Source organism: Schistocerca americana, chromosome 2 (assembly GCF_021461395.2).
Source record: "Schistocerca americana isolate TAMUIC-IGC-003095 chromosome 2, iqSchAmer2.1, whole genome shotgun sequence".
NCBI classification, from domain to species: Eukaryota; Metazoa; Arthropoda; class Insecta; order Orthoptera; family Acrididae; genus Schistocerca; species Schistocerca americana.
Window position 1 is genome coordinate 260928968 of NC_060120.1, and position 20382 is coordinate 260949349.

Below are 20382 nucleotides of genomic sequence, written 5' to 3' on the forward strand. Positions count from 1 at the left end.
TAACATAGTCGTGGATGAGGTCATGAAGGTATTGGGTAGTAGTGGTTATAAAATGGGGGACAAAGAGATAAAAATCTTTTGTTTCGCTGACTATGCAGTTCTGCTGGCAAACATTTATATATAGGTAACGTGGTAGCCAAACACTTGAATATGATCATATCCACTCAAGATACCATCTTCCACATCTGTGGAACCAATTAGATGGAAAAATTATTCAACAGGTAATGACATTTAAATATCTCGGTATTGAACTGTCCAGCAATGGAAATATCGGAAAGGAAGTCAGAGAACAAATAGCAAAAGCAAATAAGTGGCAGGGTGTTTAAATTATACTATTTGAAAAAAAAACAAGGGTATTGGAAAAAAAGGAAAGGCAGGAATATACAAAACAATAGTGAGACCCATTATGATATTCACAACTGAGACAAGACCGGAAACATGAAAAACAAAAGTACTTTTGGAAGGCACGGAAATGAAAAATCTGCGAAGAATTACAGGGAAGACTCTGCGAGGTACATAAGAGAAAGCAGGAATGGAGCGAACACATAGCATGGACGAACGGACGATTGTGAAAAATCATAAGAAATATTTTTTTTCTTAGGGTCTTTTGACTGGTGTGATGCAGTCCGCCACGTATTTCTCTGTGGTGCCAACCTCTCCATCTCAGAGTCGCACTTGCAACCTACATCCTCAGTTATTTGCTGGATGTATTCCAAACTCTGTCTCCACAGTATTTGCACTCTACAGCTCCCTGTAGTACCATAGAAGTCAACCCCTGGTGTCTTAACAGATGTTCTATCGACCTTTCCCTTCTCCTTGTCAGTGTTTTCCACATATTTCTTTTCTCTCCGATTCTGCACAGAACCTCCTCATTCCTCGACTTATCAGCAAATATAATTTCCAACTATCGTCTGTAGCACCACATCTCGAATGCTTCTATTTTCTTCTGTTCGGGTTTTCCCACACTCATTGTTTCATTACCAGTTGGTAAAAGAAATATTGGTCGTCTAAAGAAAAGATGGCACGGGAAACTCAGGGTAGGTTGAGGTGTACCGAAGCAAACAGTCTTTAGCCTAGGAAGAAGAAAAAGAATTGTAAATTGTTGTTCTCTTTGGTTTTTTGGCATTAATTGTTGATATAAAAACTAGTACCGACTGCTCAACCTTTATTCATCACGTTAGGCATTTCTCGAACCACAGATAATCATTTTAGATATTTTTGGAGCCTATATATCAACTTCTGTACTTGTTTAATTATTTTACTTGTAATTTTCGCATATGTCTTGGACCCTGGGGATTCTATCCCAAATGTTAAGTTCCTCAACAGTTTCCTCACACTCCCAAGTCGACCGTGGTCGCTCGTTGCACTGCTACAGCAGAATCCCCATGATTTCGCATCCTATCCACAGGGTGTGTCTGCTTGCATCGGACGGTGTGATCACGTGAGCAGCACGCAGGTGCTGGCAGTAAAAAAAACATGGGCCTATCACGTGACATTTGGAGAAGTGCAATATTCTGGGAAGCCCTGTTCTTTACAGTTCTTCTGTAATCAAATACCTTCAGGGTGTTACAAAGCGATACGACGAACTTCGAGGGAGTGCAGAGGGTGATGTGAGGGACAGATCGAGGATACGGAACTGCGTCTGGAAATGTCATCCAACGACGCTACAGAGTGTCGAAGTCATAGGCGCCGGCGCCGGCTGCAAGACCACCGCTTCGGCAGCAAGCGTGACTCGCACGCTGACGGACCTTACGTGGAAGGCCTCGCAATGTTGTTTGTTATGCAGTGATCGCGACTGACTGCCACGATCGCCAATGGAGAAGATGGACCTAGCCGCTACGAAGACAGACCTCGTCTCCTAAGAATGCGATGCTTGGCTGTTTCTATCGATGACGGTTTCGGACAAGGGCTTCCATCTGCAGTTTACTTATCTCCTGCATATCGAATAACGTTGGAGGTTTTAGAGGGTTTCAGGAGAAAAATCAACCATGAATAGAAATCTGTGAGGCTAAAAGGAACTTGAAATATGCTTTCACCTGATCTGTTTTCACCCTACTTCCTGTGATGATAGTCCATGACCGAAACCGGGAGACATATTGGCTTATAATAAACAGGTGATGGTTAATAATACATTTTTTCAATTACTTAACGGCAATTGGTTGTCACTTAACCAACACTTTAAATAATGTCTATAATCCCTCAAAGTTTTACAATATCGTTGTTCTTATCTGTTAATCATTTTAAATATTTTTGGCATCTAGAAATGAACTTCAGTATTTGTTTAATTATTTTGCTTGTGATATTGGCGTCTGTGTTGGATTTAGACATTCTGTCCCAAATGTTTATTTCCTATGCATCAAAGAAACACAGGATTTAGAAGCGCATTTAGATATTAATTTACATATAAAGAATTTTAACCATTTGTCCATTAATAAAATTGTGAAGTGACATCTGAGATCACCTTACAATATTCTGGTTGTTGCAGTTCATAGCTGCCTAGAGTTAATGTGTTTAGTTTACAGGAACTTGTTTTCAGTTCACGCCTTTACGTTACAGAAACCAAAACAAAGTGACGGATCCACGGAGTAGTACAAGAGGCGGAGAGCCTGGAGTCACGACAAAACAAAACACTCACAAACTTTCTTAAACGTACACAATGCGATAACATAGGTATCGTTTTATGTAAGTCTTTAAGCTTTGGCCGGCCGCTGTGGCGGGGCGGTTCTAGGCGCTTCAATCTGGAACCGCTCGACCGCTACGGTCGCAGGTTCCAATCCTGCCTCGGGCAGGGATGTGTGTGATGTCCTTAGTTTAGTTGGGTTTAATTAGATCTAAGTTCTAAGGGACTGACGACCTCAGATGTTAAGTCCCATAGTGCTCAGAGCTATTTGAACCACCTTTAAGCTTTCATGGCCGTTGTCACTGGAGTTAAAATCTTCTGAGTTGTTAGGTCGCATCAAACGTATTTCTTCAAACAATCGAAGTTTCAGTCCGTCTGTTCTTCTTCAGGATTTTCTGATGTTCACTGTAGATGGAGCACTATCAAACACTAGTGTCGCCTTCTCTTATAAGGGGAACTTTCCCCCCGCGCTCCTGCTTGAAAAGTGGGATTACCGTATAAAAAACATAGGTCTACCATTGGTGCGTCATCGTCATTGGATAGTAATAGAAGTTTCCACATTCTAATTAATGACGATGGCCCATCAATGGTAGCCCTCCTCTTCAGCATAGCGGGGTAAAACTTCTCTTACTATCCAATGTCGAAGGCCCAGAAATAGGAGCCCAAGGTTTTTAACCCAATAATTCCACTTCTCCAGCAAGGGGAAAATTCCCCTTTATAAGAGAAGGCGGCCATGCTCTCTTACACTGCTCAGTCTACAATGGACACCAGAAGATCCTGAAGAAGATTTCAGCAGAGAGATCGAAACGTCGTTTATTTAAGGAAATGACACTCGGCCCAACAACCCAGAAGATTTGAATTTCATAGGTGTCACGTTTGTATGTGTTTCTATGTTAAAATAAATTAATGGGATACCTACGTAGTGGCTAACACTGTAGAGAAGGACAACCTAACCAAAAAAGAAAAACACTGTCCGAACAGGCCTTGAAGGCCCAGCGGCACCGACGGCCCTTAGGCGTTACTGGATGCGGATACAGAGGAGTATGTAAGCAACACACCTCTCTCCCATCGTTGGCAGTTTTAGTGATCGGTGTCGCTACTTCTCTATCAAGTAGCTTCTCAATTGGCCCCACAAGGGCTGAGTGCACCCCACTTGCCAACAGCACTCGGCAGACCCGGACGGTGACCCATCCAAGTGCCAGCCAAGCCCGACAGCGCTTAACTTCGGTGACCTGGCGGAAACCGGTATTACCACTGCGGGAAGGCCGTTGGCAACCTAACCATGAACTACGGGTATATCAGGGATGTGGGGACGGCAAGCTTCATACAGCGCAGCGAAGGTTTCACAACAAGGTCTCTCCTGATGCAAGGTCCCTAAGACATTTTGTCACTACGCTTTCGGGTGCACAGTCAACTGGTCCTAATGAAATGTCTTTTATCCGGTTACAGAAGTTGCGTATGTCATTTTCGGTGTGCGGACAATGCAGTAGGAGATATCGGGAAGCTGACAGGTGTCACTGGGCTAAGTATTCACGTACGGGCCATTTGGTGGACACCGTATTGCCAAGACATTGTCACGTAAACATGCCGTCACAATACAGCGCCCGAGGAGGTCAACGAACAGGATTCGAAAGTAGCAGTTTCATCATGGCTAGACGGGCCCCGGTATGATAAGGAGTTTCTTGTGGACGAGACCGCTCACAGACGGGTATAGCACACGTTTCGGAGCTGTCACGTCAGAGAAGGGAATTCTTGATCTCAGAAGAGCAGCAAGTAAACTGAATGGTTACTGCTCGAGTGATTTTCCGCGTTGGAGTGGCCGTTGCAATGTCGTGCGTGGCATGGGAAAGTCGTTATGGCGGAAACTTAGTGGCCGAAAATGATTTCGCCATCGTTACATGAGTGAAACCAGTATTAATAAAGCTACATATGAAAGGAAAAATCGAGGCGGGGAAGAAAATTAACACCCACTACGCAGGTGGAAAAGTAAATTAGTCAGAGACAATCTTTGTCCTTTAAAAATTAATAACTTCAAACCGCCTTAATCGATCAAAAAGAACAAACTCTCTACAGACAACACTAGACCAGCAGCATTATCGAAATACGGTAGCAGACTTTTTTATTACACACATTCAATTTGAATGATGAGCCACACGTCGATTCTGATTATTAAAAAACTGATTTGAGTAAAAAGGAGAAAAAATAATTTTAATAATCAATAAACGGCCCTATGACTCACGAAATCATCATAGCAATATGGAGGTACACAACTATTTGTACGGCGAAACAATTAATGATAACAATCCGGGTTTTAAAACTCCACCTTCCGCAAAACGTAATGAATTTCTTTTTTCTATTATCCAGATTTTTTTCTGATATCTATGTGTCCTCTTCTGGGGACGTCTGTTTATTTGTGAAATGACATTAGTTTTGAAAGACGATCTGTGCAAGTCGGCTTACATTTATAGCATTTTATCATTATAGCATGTCATGTTTTCCCTCCTGTTGTGAGCATCACTGCTGTGTTTTGTTGTTTTGGATGAAATTAAGAGAGAGTTGGATAAAGTGGACAGACTAAGTTATTCCTATTTTTCAAGCTTACTAGCAGTAGATAGAAATTAATAGTAATGAGTGATTATAAGTTGCAACTATTGAAATATAATACCGATCCGTTTGATTACCTTAGGCTGTAAGTAAGTATTTTAAATAATTCAGTTTCACAAAGTGGCAACATGGCTACTTTGCCTGACATGAGTGGGAAAAGTGAACACTGTCTTTAAACTTAAAAATAAGGGGTAAAAAAATTAAGTGTACGAGGCCTGTTCAAAAAATTCACGAACTTTATCCACAAAATTTTTCTACGCTTACGTTTAACATATTGTGCATGGTCTCCTTCGAAATACTCTCTATCAACGCCGTTTCTACTTGCGGAAGTACTCTTGGTACACCTCTTGTTGAGTCGCACGAAGCACCGTCTACGAATTTTCTGTTATTATGTCTATCTTTGCAAATCTTCGTCCTCGAAGTATTGTGTCAGGACAAGACATGATCCAACTAAAATGTTACATTCTTCTGCAATCTCTTGGGCAGTCAGTCTCCGATTGGCACGCACAATTTCATTGACTTTCCTGACATGAGTATCGTCGGTAGACATCGAAGGGCGTCCTGAACGAGGGTCAGCTTTAAATTCCGGCCGGCCATTTTAAACTGGCGCTAAATCCACTGCTGTTCTGACCTCGATTAAATTTTTCTTCGCGGTACATGCACTCCCCGGCTTCATAGTTGCGTAAAAAACAGCTCTTTAAAGGTTGGTTTCCCTGCTATTCGAACTCTTCTTTTCATTGCCTTTCTTCTGTTCGGCTGTTTTCCTTGCTCCTCGTTTTTACTTTATTTTTCTTCTCTGTATTTGCCGTTTCTAGGTCACTGTTATAAGGACTTCCTGTAAGTGTCGCCCTGCTTTCGGTCGCTGTTTTTACGTGTTCCTCCCAACACAAAATAGCCAGAAACCACCACCGGGATGGCCACTTTGTCGGCATTGATGCCTTTACAGAGAAGCCGTAACCATCTCACAGCATGACCGAAATTTCGGTGACTGAAGTAGAAGTCAAGATATGATATTTTCAACACAATTTCATTAGAAAGACGTAAGTCAGTTCCTCTCCACAAAAAATGCACAAAGTGACCACTTGCCTTACATAAGGTAACTAAAACCTACAAAAGTTAGTATAACCTTAAGGTCTGGCACTGCAAACGGATTAGACTTTATGGGGTGACTGGGCACTCGGGAGAATAAGGTGAAGTATTTCACTCGCTGTACCTGCACCCTATAGCACCTAAAGAGGAGGTGATAGTTACAGACCCCAAGATACCAGTGAGCACTTTGCCTCCCATGGTCGCTTCGGCCGGCTCTTTCATACACACGACGGGAGTAGGAAGTAAACTTACGTCGCCGTATTCATTCACTATGAAGCGAACAGTAGTAGATGAGTTTTGTTGTTTGGGCAGCAAACTTGATGATGACCGATGTACAAAGGATATAAAATGTAGGCTCAGTCGCAAAAAAAGACTTTCTGAAGAAGTGAAATTTGTTGACATTGTATATAGATTTAATGGTTAGGAAGTCTTTCCTGAAGGTATTTGTCTAGAGTGTAGTCATGTATGGAAGCGAAACGTGGACGATAAACAGTTTAGATAAAAAGAGAATAGGAGCTTTCGAAATTTTGTGCTACAGAAGAATGCTGATGATTAGATGGTTCGATCATATAACTAATGAGGAAGTATCGGATAGAATTGGGGAGAGAAGGAATTTGTGGCACAACTTGACCAAAAGAAGGGAGTAGTTGATAGGACACATTCTGAGACATCAAGAGGTCACCATACTATTGGAGGGAAGTGTGTGGTGTTAAAATTGTAGAGGGAATCCGATAGATGAATTCATTAAGTAGATTCAGAGAGACGTAGGTCGCAGCAGTTATTCGGAGATGAAGAGACAGGCACAGGATAGAGCAGCATGGGGAGCTGCATCGAACCAGTGTTCAGACTGAAGACCACAAGAACAACATCCATTTCTCTAAATGCAGTATTATGCTCTATGGGGAAAGCCAGTTCAAATATTAGGAGCGAGGCGACGGCATACCATCTACAGCAGGGACATCACTGGCAAAGCACTATCCAGGTCTATATGATTTCGTTTGCTCGTGCGATTAAAGAAAAATCAAACAAAGCAGGACTTCTGTGTCAGTGGAGAGCCGTTGTCGCCGTGTTCCCGACGGCGGCCGCAGCGCTACGGCACGTTGTCCCTGTCACGTCCTCTGCGCGCTGGCTGACACCATGTCACACGGTTCTCGGAAGAGCCACTTCCTCCTTCCCCGACCGCCTTTGTTGCGCTTAAGTGCAGCCACTTGAAGCGTTTAGTTTGCGACATCCTAACATAGCCACAAGACGCTTTGCCAGCAGACCGCAACCACCGTGCGTCTCTTTGCACAATTGCAAGGATTGGAACACGCTTCCCTGAGGTACATCTAAGTTATTGCCACATCTGTCGATGACTCCGCATACAAAGAAGGTAACGTACCTCCACCCTAACGAGAAATGCTCACAAGGGATCCTCCCCATCGCACCCCCTCAGATTTAGTGGTAAGAGGGCCCAGTGGACAGCCCGTCAAAACCTGAACACAGATCAAGCAAGGAAACAGGAAGAAGGCGTACTGAACTTTGAAAAAAAAGGCAAAATAAAAACAGTGCACGTTCGAGAGACAAGAAGTGCGATATAGACCAGCATACAAGAGCAACGGCGTCTTGGTAAAGTGGTCACGGTGTTGGGCTGCCATGCGGACAAGTCCAAACTTCCCTTGTGCTAATTATTTATTTATTTAGTTATTTCCGCTATTCGCTTTATTGAAATCTGTGTCTGTCTCGTAGTGTAACGTCCGTTCGCAACAGCGAGGTGTAAGGAAGGGCCCCGCAATGACAGCTGATTCTGCACAACTACTCAATTAGCAGGCGTAAATAAGCGGCTTTTGAATGGGAACAGGAAACGTTTGATGACAAGGCATCCGAATCCTTCAGGGAAACCACGTCTGGTGTGTCATACAAGGCATTAGTGACAGTATGTATAACATATGATAGGAATCTCATAACAACGTCCTAATTTGTAAGCATGGTAAGTGAGTGAGATAAACATCCTTGTCAGATTTAGGTGTTCGTATGAAGTATGAAGTAGTGAAGTATGAAGTAGTGAAGGCAGCAGAGGATCAAGTAGGTAAAAAGACGAGGGCTAGAAGAAATCCTTGGGTAACAGAAGAAATATTGAATTTAATTGATGAAAGGAGAAAACATAAAAATGCAGTAAATGAAGCAGGCAAAAAGGAATACAAACGTCTCAAAAATGAGATCGACAGGAAGTGCAAAATGGCTAAGCAGGGATGGCTAGAGGACAAATGTAAGGATGTAGAAGCTTATCTCACTAGGGGTAAGATAGATACGGCCTACATGAAAATTAAAGAGACCTTTGGAGATAAGAGAACCACTTGTATGAACATCAAGAGCTCAGATGGAAACCGAGTTCTAAGCAAAGAAGGGAAAGCAGAAAGGTGGAAGGAGTATATAGAAGGTCTATACAAGGGCGATGTACTTGAGGACAATATTATGGAAATGGAAGAGGATGTAGATGAAGATGAAATGGGAGATACGATACTGCGTGAAGAGTTTGACAGAGCACTGAAAGACCTGAGTCGAAACAAGGAGCCAGGAGTAGACAACATTCCATTGGAACTACTGACGGCCTTGGGAGAGCCAGTCCTGACAAAACTCTACCATCTGATGAGCAAGATGTATGGAACAGGCGAAATACCCTCAGACTTCAAGAAGAATATAATAATTCAAATCCCAAAGGAAGCAGGTGTTGACAGATGTGAAAATTACCGAACAATCAGTTTAATAAGCCACAGCTGCAAAATACTAACACGAATTCTTTACAGACGAATGGAAAAACTAGAAGCCGACCTCGGGGAAGATCAGTTTGGATTCCGTAGAAATACTGGAACACGTGAGCAATACTGACCTTACGACTTATCTTAGAAGAAAGATTAAGGAAAGGCAAACCTACGTTTCTAGCATTTGTAGACTTAGAGAAAGCTTTTGACAATGTTGACTGAATACTCTCTTTCAAACTCTAAAGGTGGCAGGGGTAAAATACAGGGAGCGAAAGGCTATTTATAATTTGTACAGAAACCAGATGGCAGTTATAAGAGTCGAGGGACATGAAAAGGGAAGCAGTGGTTGGGAAGGGAGTAAGACAGGGTTGTAGCCTCTCCCCGATGTTATTCAATCTGTATATTGAGCAAGCTGTAAAGGAAACAAAAGAAAAATTCGGAGTAGGTATTAAAATCCATGGAGAAGAAATAAAAACTATGAGGTTCGCCGATGACATTGTAATTCTGTCAGGAACAGCAAAGGACTTGGAAGAGCAGTTGAATGGAATGGGTAGTGTCTTGAAAGGAGGATATAAGATGAACATCAACAAAAGCAAAACGAAGATAATGGAATGTAGTCAAATTAAGTCGGGTGGTGCTGAGGGAATTAGATTAGGAAATGAGACACTTAAAGTATCAAAGGAGTTTTGCTATTTGGGGAACAAAATAACTGATGATGGTCGAAGTAGAGAGGATATAAAATGTAGACTGGCAATGGCAAGGAAAGCATTTCTGAAAAAGAGAAATTTGTTAATATCGAGTATAGATTTAAATGTCAGGAAGTCGTTTCTGAAAGTATTTGTATGGAGTGTGGCCTTGTATGGATGTGAAACATGGACGATAAATAGTTCGGACAGGAAGAGAATAGAAGCTTTCAAAATGTGTTGCTACAGAAGAATGCTGAAGATTAGATGGGTAGATCACATAACTAATGAGGAGGTATTGAATAGGATTGGGGAGAAGAGAAGTTTGTCGCACAACTTGACCAGAAGAAGGGATCGGTTGGTAGGACATGTTCTGAGGCATCAAGGGATCACCAATTTAGTATTGGAGGGCAGCGTGGAGGGTAAAAATCGTAGAGGGAGACCAAGAGATGAATACACTAAGCAGATTCAGAAGGATGGTTGCAGTAGGTACTGGGAGATGAAGAAGCTTGCACAGGATAGAGTAGCATGGAGAGCTGCATCAAACCAGTCTCAGGACTGAAGACCACAACAACATGAATGTGAATGTGATCACTCCAAAGGAAATGATGAAAACACAAAAGTTTGTCACTTAAGATGCCGCACATCAATGCAACAGTTTCACAATCACACAGTTTCCCTGTGCTCTGTCAAAACATATTTTTTAACGTTTTTGAAGTTGCGTTCTGTTTTGGAAGTTTTGACTCTTGAATTTCTTCGTTGTAACACAGTTCACACCCGTCTATTTGCCGTTTTCACTTCTGTGAGACGTCCATGTGCTATCTCGCCTGCTCTCACTATTCATCACGTTTACTTGCGACCGTAACGTATTCTTTCCATGTGACTCACGTTCTATAACCAATATATAGTGTGACAACTGCCAAGACGACAGAAAGAGAACAAATATTTCAGTGACCAAAGGGACAATTCATAAAGTTGTAGGGAAAAAAAAATGGTACGAGGAAATTTTAACACGGCTCACCCGCCTAACAGTCAAACACCATGACCACTTACCCACGAAGCCGCTGCTGTTTATTGCACTTCTTGTTCTTGGACAGTTCACCGTTTTGATTTTCTTTTACAGTTCAGTACACCTTCCTCCTATTTTCAGGCTCGATCTGTCTTCAGTGTCTAATGGGCTATCCACTGGGCCATATTACCACTAAGTCTGAGGGGAGTGCGATGGGGAGTTTCCCTTGTCAGTGCAGTCCTAAATTTCGCTTCGTAGCCCAGATAATCTTACTTCCGTAACAAGCGTCAATGTGGTACAGGCAGACCCATTCCGTGTTCAGAAATTCTGCATCCGCCTGACTGCCTAGATGCATGGAAAATGGCGGTTTCCGTTACGTATTTACAAATGAGATGCTGAGAGTACAATTGATACAAGTGACATTTCACAAGAAAATGAAGTAAATGCCCGTTCTGATAGCTCAGTTGTAGGTCTCTATTGAGTAAAAGAAGTACGTGGGATTTCCTGCGTACTCTCTTACTCTGTGATGACAAAGTTCAGCCGCGCGGAGTGGCTGTGCGGTTAGAGGCGCCATGTCACGGATTGCGCGCCCCTCACGCCGGAGGTTACAGTCCTCCGTCGGGCATGCGTGTGTGTGTTGCTCTTGGCATAAGTTAGTTTAAGAAGTGTGTAAGTATAGGCACCAATGACCTCAGCAGCTCGGTCCCTTCGGAATTCACACGCATTTGAATATTTCAACAAAGTTCAGGCTCTAAGCCAGTGTCTGGACAGCATTTAGAATACAATTAGGTACAGGTATAAGTGAACTGGCGGACAGAAGCAGACTTCATGCTAGTTTTAATGAATGTTAAGTTGTGTATTTTTTGAAATAACAGCAGTAGTCTAATGTGTACGCTTTTAAGAGTACCGAGTAGTATTTAAAGCTCGTTTAAATAGGTCATATTTAGAAACACCACTTGTACATCTTGAAGCAAAAGAATCATATTGACACACAGATCATGAGGTCTTGAACCTGGCCATACATGTGTGGAATGTGATAAAAACTTTGACGTCTCCGGAAAGTCAAAGAAACACTTTGAACATGTGTTTGTGTTCCCCAAGACAGAATGGAAGCAGTGAAGGAGATCAGCAGAAAGTTTCCCGTAGTGGATATGAAAATAGAACACTTTCTCTCAATTAAAGCGATAGGCGCCATGGCAAAGTGTAAAGTTTCTCAAGACACAGAAGGTAACAAACAGACAAATACCAGATGAATCTGCCTCTAACAGAGCAGTTCCGATATTCACAGAACCGTCATCTTGAATTTACAGAAGCGGATTTTAGGAGGCCGAATATTGGTCCCCTATTAATACTGCTGAGGGAAGACGCACAGAGACATTCGGCACAGTTGTTCTTCCCGTGCTCTATATGCGAGGAGAAATAAAGCCTTATTTGTGGTGCAGTGGTAAGTGTCCCTTGACATGTTTTTCACAGTGGTTTGCAGAGTATGAATTTAGATGCTTATGGCCATTACATTGCCCGTATTTTTTAATGGAGCCCCGCCAGTTTTCGCCACTTATTTGATTTTTCTTACCACTTTTTTTTGGTATGAAGTGTTGGATCACGTCTAAGTGTAACTTGACTACTAAAATAGTAGGGATTTTAAACCGCTTCATCGTTAGTTGGTGAATGATGGAACCAGCCAGAAATATTTTTTTTTTAAATCTGCCATAAAATTTTTATGGAAACAACTTGTCCTGTAGTCCTTTAATACACTGCAAACATTTTTCTTTTATTAATATGTTGCATCCGATACATCATATTTAATCTGTTTACATCGTTTCTCAGTAGGAAATGAATGAGGTATTTGTATCTTTGCTTAATGGACAGTCTTTGCATTGGTAACAAGCATTTCAGTTATATAGTACATATACGACGCTCAGCACTGCCGTTATGAATATTATGAAGTGTGCAACAGTAATTTACGTATAATGTGTGTGCTGTGTGCAACTAAACAAGATATACTACGACCTACAAAACCATAAGGACCACAAGAAAGCAAATCCCCTTCTACTGGAACTTATGTAAATGAATATAACTACTTCACATTGTCTCTAAATAAAAGCAAGCGCTTTAGCGCGTTTTTTTTAATGAAACAACTGATAAAGTGCCATTAAATATTCTAATATTCTTGTGTAGTACAGAAGCAAACGATATGCTGTTGATGGAAAAAAACCTCCATGTAACTGAAAGTATCAGCCATTTGAAGATGGGCACGACGGCCTGAAACCGGTTACGGCACTGAAATAAAAGATTTAAAAAAAAGTATTTGTTGCTCGTTTTGTCTGTCACGAACTATTGTTAACGGTCGCGTAGCTTAGAAGATCCAATACGGATGAAATAAATTTTGATAATTACTTGAGAAATTCACGTTCGCGTTTGATTTTGGCCAACGCAGAATAAATTAGACACCCATCCCGCATAGAGTTTTCTCACAGTTAAGTTATCAGGAAAATAGTGTGCCATAGTCTTCTTATTGTACGCCTTTGATAAGATCGATTTCAAACAACTGTAATCACTGCCTGTCCAATTCTACACGATTCATATTCTGTATCTTTCCGACAGTGGTTTTACTGCAATCTGAATCTTTCACTTATTGGAACGGAGCATGCCATACTACGAAACTTCTTGGCAGATTGAAACTGTGTGGTGGACCAAGGTTTCATCGTGAAACCTCGAATTACCAGCTAAGCTATCCAGACACGACTCATGACCTGCCCCCACAGTCTCACATCTCCAAGCATCTCTTCTCTGCTTTCGCAATACGACAAACGTTATCCTGCATATCTTGTGCTATTAGCAGGCCGCCAGGAAGTCTCAACGGTTGTGCTGTTTGGACGGTGTTACCTTCTACAATCTTCAACAGAAGAACAGTCGTATTTGAATTTAGATGCACATTTATTTTTACTGAAATTACACAATCTGGCTGTTTATAAATATCCACCCACTTTTATGCTTCCAGTGATGATACGCGGTCCAAAAACAATCAATGACATATTAAAAATTTTAGCCTCATCTCCGAACTAACATTTACTACAAAAGCTTGTGTTACGTATTGAACAGCACTTAACTTGTGTTTGGCACAAACATCCTGATCATCTAGTCATTTTGACATCCTCTTCTAGATTTTTCCGAGCATAACTGGCTACAGGTAAGCGCATCTAATTTTGCCTACTCACATTCCATTATGTTTTCACCCCGTTCTTTACTCGCTCTTGGAATACATCGAACAATTCCCTTAGTCCGTATACCACCCATCTTTGGCTATGTGTCCTCGCCATCTCCATGCCATTGCAAACGTAATTATGTTACCCACTCTGGTTTCTTTCCTGGCTCACTTCAATATTTTCCAGCTCTTCCTATTAATTTTGAACATATGTCTCTCCAGTACACATCTTAAGTCGATGTTTAACTTACGTAAGCCAAAATTATCAAAGAAATTCCCCAAAAGCCGTATAATTGAGATGCTGCTTTATTTTATTTTCACTAACAGTTTCGGCATTCCTCTATGCCATCTTCAGTCCCCGGATGCATTCTCAAAAATAAACGATATTGTCATACATTGCCATTGCTACAATAAAGTCTTCATATGAAGCACTTGCAATAAGGTTTTTAATTCACGACATCCAGGCATATATGGCACTATAGGGCAATATCGTTTATTTTTGAGAATGCATATCGGGCCTGAAGATGGCATAGTGGAAAACCGATACCGTTAGTCGAAATAAAATAAAATAACATCTCAATTACACGACTGTTGGCGAATTTCATTGCTAATTACTTGACTAGCGGATGTCCCCTGCCCATGATGGATCAACAGAGACTGAGTCAAAACTGATGATAGGCATTCATTGTGAACTTCGCATTTCTGGCACATCGGAAGGTTCGCTGCGGAAACGCTGTTTACACTACCGAAAGCACCAGAAGCTATTTTTACTTTTTCATAGAATGGTGGTAAAGGACACGGGTTCGATTCCTGTTATCCCCCTAGATTATTTTCTGGCCATATGAGGAGTTTCTTGAGTAAACAAGCAGAGGCACCATTAGTACTGATGTACTGGCAGTAACGGCTGATCACATGTCCCACGATCACAGAGCGCTCGTCGTATTGCCACCCAGGCAGCAGTTGGTCAGTCGAAACACGTGTAAGGTGTAATCCGTGAGTGGTGTTTTACGTTTACTATTTTGCAATCAGTGTGATGATGACACATTACGTTGGTATTATTTTACTTCATTTTCAAACGGCACGGTATTCTAGTTTATCTCTTGCGACGAAATGTGCACAGCACAAGCACCTTAAAAAGACGTGTACATGGGCTACACAACGTGTTCCAAAACGCCGCTCATAAAACCGAGATTTTTCCGGATATCACACCTCTGTTTCCATTGGTGACAGAAAGGTAGGGTTAAATGTTTTGGATATTCCAAGATGATACTGCAGGCGGGTGTAAAATGAATGTGCGCAACGGAAAATAATAAACGCTAAAAAGAAGACCTGGTCCTGTCTAACTACCCCCTGAAGCAGATCTTAGGAGCTCTTAATTCTATAAATTACAATCTAAACATAAATGAATGATGAAGGCAACTAATTCTACTAAATGATAAACGTTGTTCCCGCTTATGTATTTATTGTGGATTAAAAATCCTTTATATTACAAAGTTTACATTTCCTAAGTAAAATTACTGATCAATAGCCCAACTGTGTCCCTTATTACGACTGCGCGGTCTAATATCAGTAACGCGGAACGACTGACATCATCTATGTACCAAAGACTAGAAGACACTACTTTCAAAGATGATCTACGATGGTGTGGAACCTCAGAGGAAATAAAATACCGTGATCACAGCTGTTTAGCTGTTATAGCCCTAATAAGCCGAAGCAATTTGCTATATTACCGTTTGTACTGTATTCGGTGCGTCGAAGTGATGGTTCTCGTACTCGTCTGCGACGATGGAAGAACTCCAACCACAAATAAACTCTTTCAAACACTCGGACAGCAGAAGGCGGTCCTCTGAGTAATATAATCTAATACTGCCTTCTCCTCTCTGTGTACTACAGACGAGAAACGCGGACTCCCACCCACAAGGATGGAGTTCAGATAACGTCTCAATGTAAGTATAGACAAAGGAAGTGCTCTCAGTCACTGAACGCTGCGTACTCAACGACGACTCCCAACCCGGAGGTGAAGTCCAGAATCGTATAGGTTTGCAACAGTACAGAGCCTAACTGTTATAATTATAAACTCTCCTGAGAGCAAAGACAGCAAGTTCATCTGTACCAACAAAACTGATATCGCGCGATTGTCACACACAGGCGCTCACAACGGAAGCCCTCGTCTCTCCACCGCTGGCCTCCCAGCAAGGCTCAGCTCCCCACCATCGTAATTTTAGTCTTTTGTCGTCCAGTGCGGAAAGTTTGCGAGGAAAAACCTATACTCATACAATGGTACGCTTCTGAGTAAAAATACGCGAAATAATCCAGCCTGCGTGGTTTCCGAGGTGCCGCTTCTTCGTTCCTCTCACCCGCGTCCAAGGTCTGCAGAGAGTTCGGAAGTATTATCCGGTTTTCCTTCCGGCCCAACTACAATAGTGGCTGATAGTAGCCGGCCGCCCCTGTATTGTGTCTTCGCGCTCAGGTGTCCAGACTGTCCGTCATGGCACTTCCTGTGTGTAGCTGAACCACCACACCTGTGTGGGCCTTCCACCCAGGGCTTGATTTCCGCCTCCCGTTTCATTTCCATTGTCGTTCCAACCTCTACTAGTACAGGCAATCATTCATTACGCCGTTCTGATAATAAAGACACTCCATCACCTTTCGTGCAATAAGTGTTAACAATTGTTTTCAAGGCGTACATGACAATGTCAGTCTCCTTTATATATTAATGTATACGATGTACAACCTATTACATGATACCTAATTGTGTTTGTAGATCACGGATGGGTGCTTGTAAGATGCGAAATTATATCCACCTTACAATATCCCTTATCCCTTGGGCTAGGTACCATATGTTACAACGCTGTGTTGCTCAATCATCCCCTGAACCTATTGAAAAGGCTGCTGATCCTCTGGAGCACTTACAGATTAGTTTCTGATCTCTACTGATAATCCCACTCCCCCTACAGTGTGACTGCATTTGCTGCACGGCTATCTGCATCGTTAACAAGTGCAAGACACCCCATCTTGGCAATGTAATAAAAGGGAACGCCTACAGCCGTCCTTACGACGTTATTTATCGTATGACTACCAGTTTAGGTGCTTCAGTACACCAATTTCAGGCCTCAACTGATACTGAGGTGCCTAAGGCAAGACGTACAGTCCGCAGCGCGTAGTTTAGTGGCTAGCGTTGCTGCCTCTGGATCACGGGGTCCCAGGTACGATTCCCGAACGGGTCGGGCATTTTCTCCGCCCGCGGACTGGGTGTTTGTGTTGCCCTCATCATTTAGTCATCATTATGGAAAGTGGCGACACTGGACAGTGGAAATATTCGGAATTCGTGCGGGCGCTGATGACCAAGCATTTGATCACCCCAAAAACCAAAATCATCATTATGATCAAATCGTATACACGATTCCATAGGCAGCCAACATCTATAAACCGTTTTCCGCACCAGCCTGTAACAACGATTTGGTTTCCGCGAAAACAAGTTCATAGATGTTGATCGCTGTTGGCATCGTGTATACGATTTGAATTAACCCCCTCAGCAATCAGTAGAGGCTGAAACCGTAACTGGTAGCCATATAATACGTCACTGGCCATTAACATTGCTACACCAAGAAGAAATGCATATGATAAACGGATATTCATTGGACAAATATATTGTACTAGAACTGACATGTGATTACCTTTTCACGCAATTTGGGTGCATAGATCCTGAGAAATCAGTACCCAAAATAACCACCTCTGGCCGTAATAACGGCCTTGGTACGCCTGGGCATTGAGTCAAACAGAGCTTGGATGGGGTGTACAGGCCCATGCAGCTTCAACACGATACCACAGTTCATCAAGAGTAGTCACTGGCGTATTGTGACGAGCCAGTTGCTCGGCCACCATTGACCAGACGTTTTCAATTAGTGAGAGATATGGAGGATGTGCTGGTGAGGGCAGTAGTCGAACATTTTCTGTATGCAGAAAGGCCCGTACAGGACCTTCAACATGCGGTCGTGCATTACCCTGCTGAAATGTATGGTTTCGCAGGGATCGAATGAAGGGTAGAGCGACGGGTCGTAACACATCTGAAATGTAACGTCCACTGTTCAAAGTGCCGTCAATGCGAACAAGACGTGACCGAAACGTGTAACCAATGGCATCCCATACCATCACGCCGGGTTATATGCCAGTATGGCGATGACGAATACACACTTCCAATGTGCGTTCACTGCGATGTCGCCAAATACGGATGCGACCATCATGATGCTGTTAACAGAACCTGGGTTCATCCGAAAAAATGACGTTTCGCCATTCGTGCACCCAGGTTCGTCGTTGTGTACACCATCGTAGGCGCTCCTGTCTGTGATGCAGCGTCAAGGGTAACCGCAGCCATAGTCTCCGAGCTGATAGTCCATGCTGCTGCAAACGTCGTCGAACTGTTCGTGCACATGGTTGTTGTCTTGTAAACGTCCCCATCTGTACACTCAGGGATCGAGACGTGGCTGCACGATCCGTTACAGCCATGCGGATAAGATGCCTGTCATCTCGACTGCTAGTGATACGAGGCCGTTGGGATCCAGCACGGCGTTCCATATTACCCTCCTGAACCCACCGATTCCATATTCTACTAACAGTCACTGGATGTCGACCAACGTGAGCAGCAATGTCGCGATACGATAAACCGCAATCGCGATAGGCTACAATCCGACCTTTATCAAAGTCGGAAACGTGATGGTATGTATTTCTCCTCCTTACACGAGGCATAACAACAACGTTTCACCAGGCAACGCCGGTCAACTGCTGTTTGTGTATGAGAAATCGGTTGGAAACTTTCCTCATGTCAGCACGTTGTAGGTGTCGCCACCGGCGCCAACCTTTTGTGAATGCTCTGTAAAACTAATCATTTGCATACCACAGCATCTTCTTCCTGTTGGTTAAATTTCGCGCCTGTAGCACGTTATCTTAGTAGTGTAGCAGTTTTAATGGGCAGTGGTGTAAATAACATCGTAAGGACAGCTGTAGATAATGCGTTTTATTACATAATTGAACAGCCAAAGTCGCTCAAATTTCCAAGCAGATGGATGGGCATACATAAACCGTCATGGTAAGGCCCACCGTCAATGGCGGAATTCCCCATGTTCAGTAGGCTGGGCCACACGAGTCGCAATGATCCGCAGCGTGCGGCTGAAGGTGTTGGCGCGCCTCCACGGCTGGAGCCTCAGCGACTCGCCGCCCAGAGTGAGAGAGGTCTGACGTCCCAGCAGCGGCAGACCAGTGCAGAGCAGTGAAGAGAGGGTGAGGCGAAGGCGCGGCAGCCGCTGGGTCAACAGCGCCAGCCGCTAAGAGGATCCCCCGCGCCACCTCGCCCGCCCTTCTCCACCTCCTGACGGCCGGGCGTCGCTCCCGCGAAAGCTCCGCTCCACGCTGATATGAAACACGTCTGCAGGGACGTACGTCTTCACACCCCTCTCCCCTCAAAAAATGCATTTCACCTTGTTAGAGAAGTGCCCGTATTAAAATGGGCGCAAGGCAGCGATGCAGTCTTTTGCCTCTACTTGAACATGCTTTTCAATTTTCATTTTATTTACCCTTACTGACCGGCCATCATCCAGTTAACTGAAATGATCGTATGTTACAAAAAATGTTCAAATGTGTGTGAAATCTTATGGGACTCACCTGTGAAGGTCATCAGTCCCTGAGCTTACACACTACTTAGACTCGAACCTCCACCGGGACCAGCCCCACAGTCCACGACTGCTGCGCCTAAGACCGCTCGGCTAATCCCGCGCGGCGTATGTTACAATTTAGATCAGTTGATACAAAAAAAAGTCAAATATTTTGTTAAATGATTTGTCTAAAAGTAAGAAATAAAACGAATTTTGAGAAATATTTGATGCGTCTTCGAATTATTGTCAAAATTATATGCAGTAGCTGAGCTAATCATATGGTAGTGACGTAACAAGACCACTGACTTAAATTCCACCAGACCAACATCCTCTACTGCTCTTTGAACTTCACAGATTCATAGTTAAACATAGTACTTTAAATTCTCAGTCGACAACTCATTTACTGTCCATGACTTCGAGCATAGTCCAAAGGCCTCTCACATGTTTGTCAAACCTGCTTTATCTACTACTTTTAAACAAATCATTCCGCAAAACATTTGTCGTTTTTTTTAGTTTTTTTCAAATTTTCATGTTCTGTTCAGAAAGCATTAGCTATAACATATTAAAATGTCCATCGTATTCGGTTATTATTAGGAGTATGCTGATCAAGATAAACCAGAAGAGACACCGAAATGCACAAAAAACGATATTCGGTCTGCCACGGATACTGATGTGGAATAAACATGGCTTACGCATCCAAAGAATGTGTTACCGAGTTGCTGATGCTCGGTAAGCCACTTGGAAGGTGCATAGGGTCGTGCACTCACAAAATGGGCACTCGTT

At 42.9% G+C, this 20382-nt stretch overlaps 1 protein-coding gene and 1 pseudogene across 1 annotated transcript in view; both read right to left on the reverse strand.

The window, feature by feature from the left end:
- The window catches only part of LOC124593945 (fl(2)d-associated complex component), a 550167-nt gene that overhangs the window by 332853 nt on the left and 196932 nt on the right, over positions 1-20382 (reverse strand). The gene's annotated exons all lie outside the window — the stretch shown is intronic.
- Positions 3775-3893, reverse strand: LOC124596952 (annotated as a pseudogene).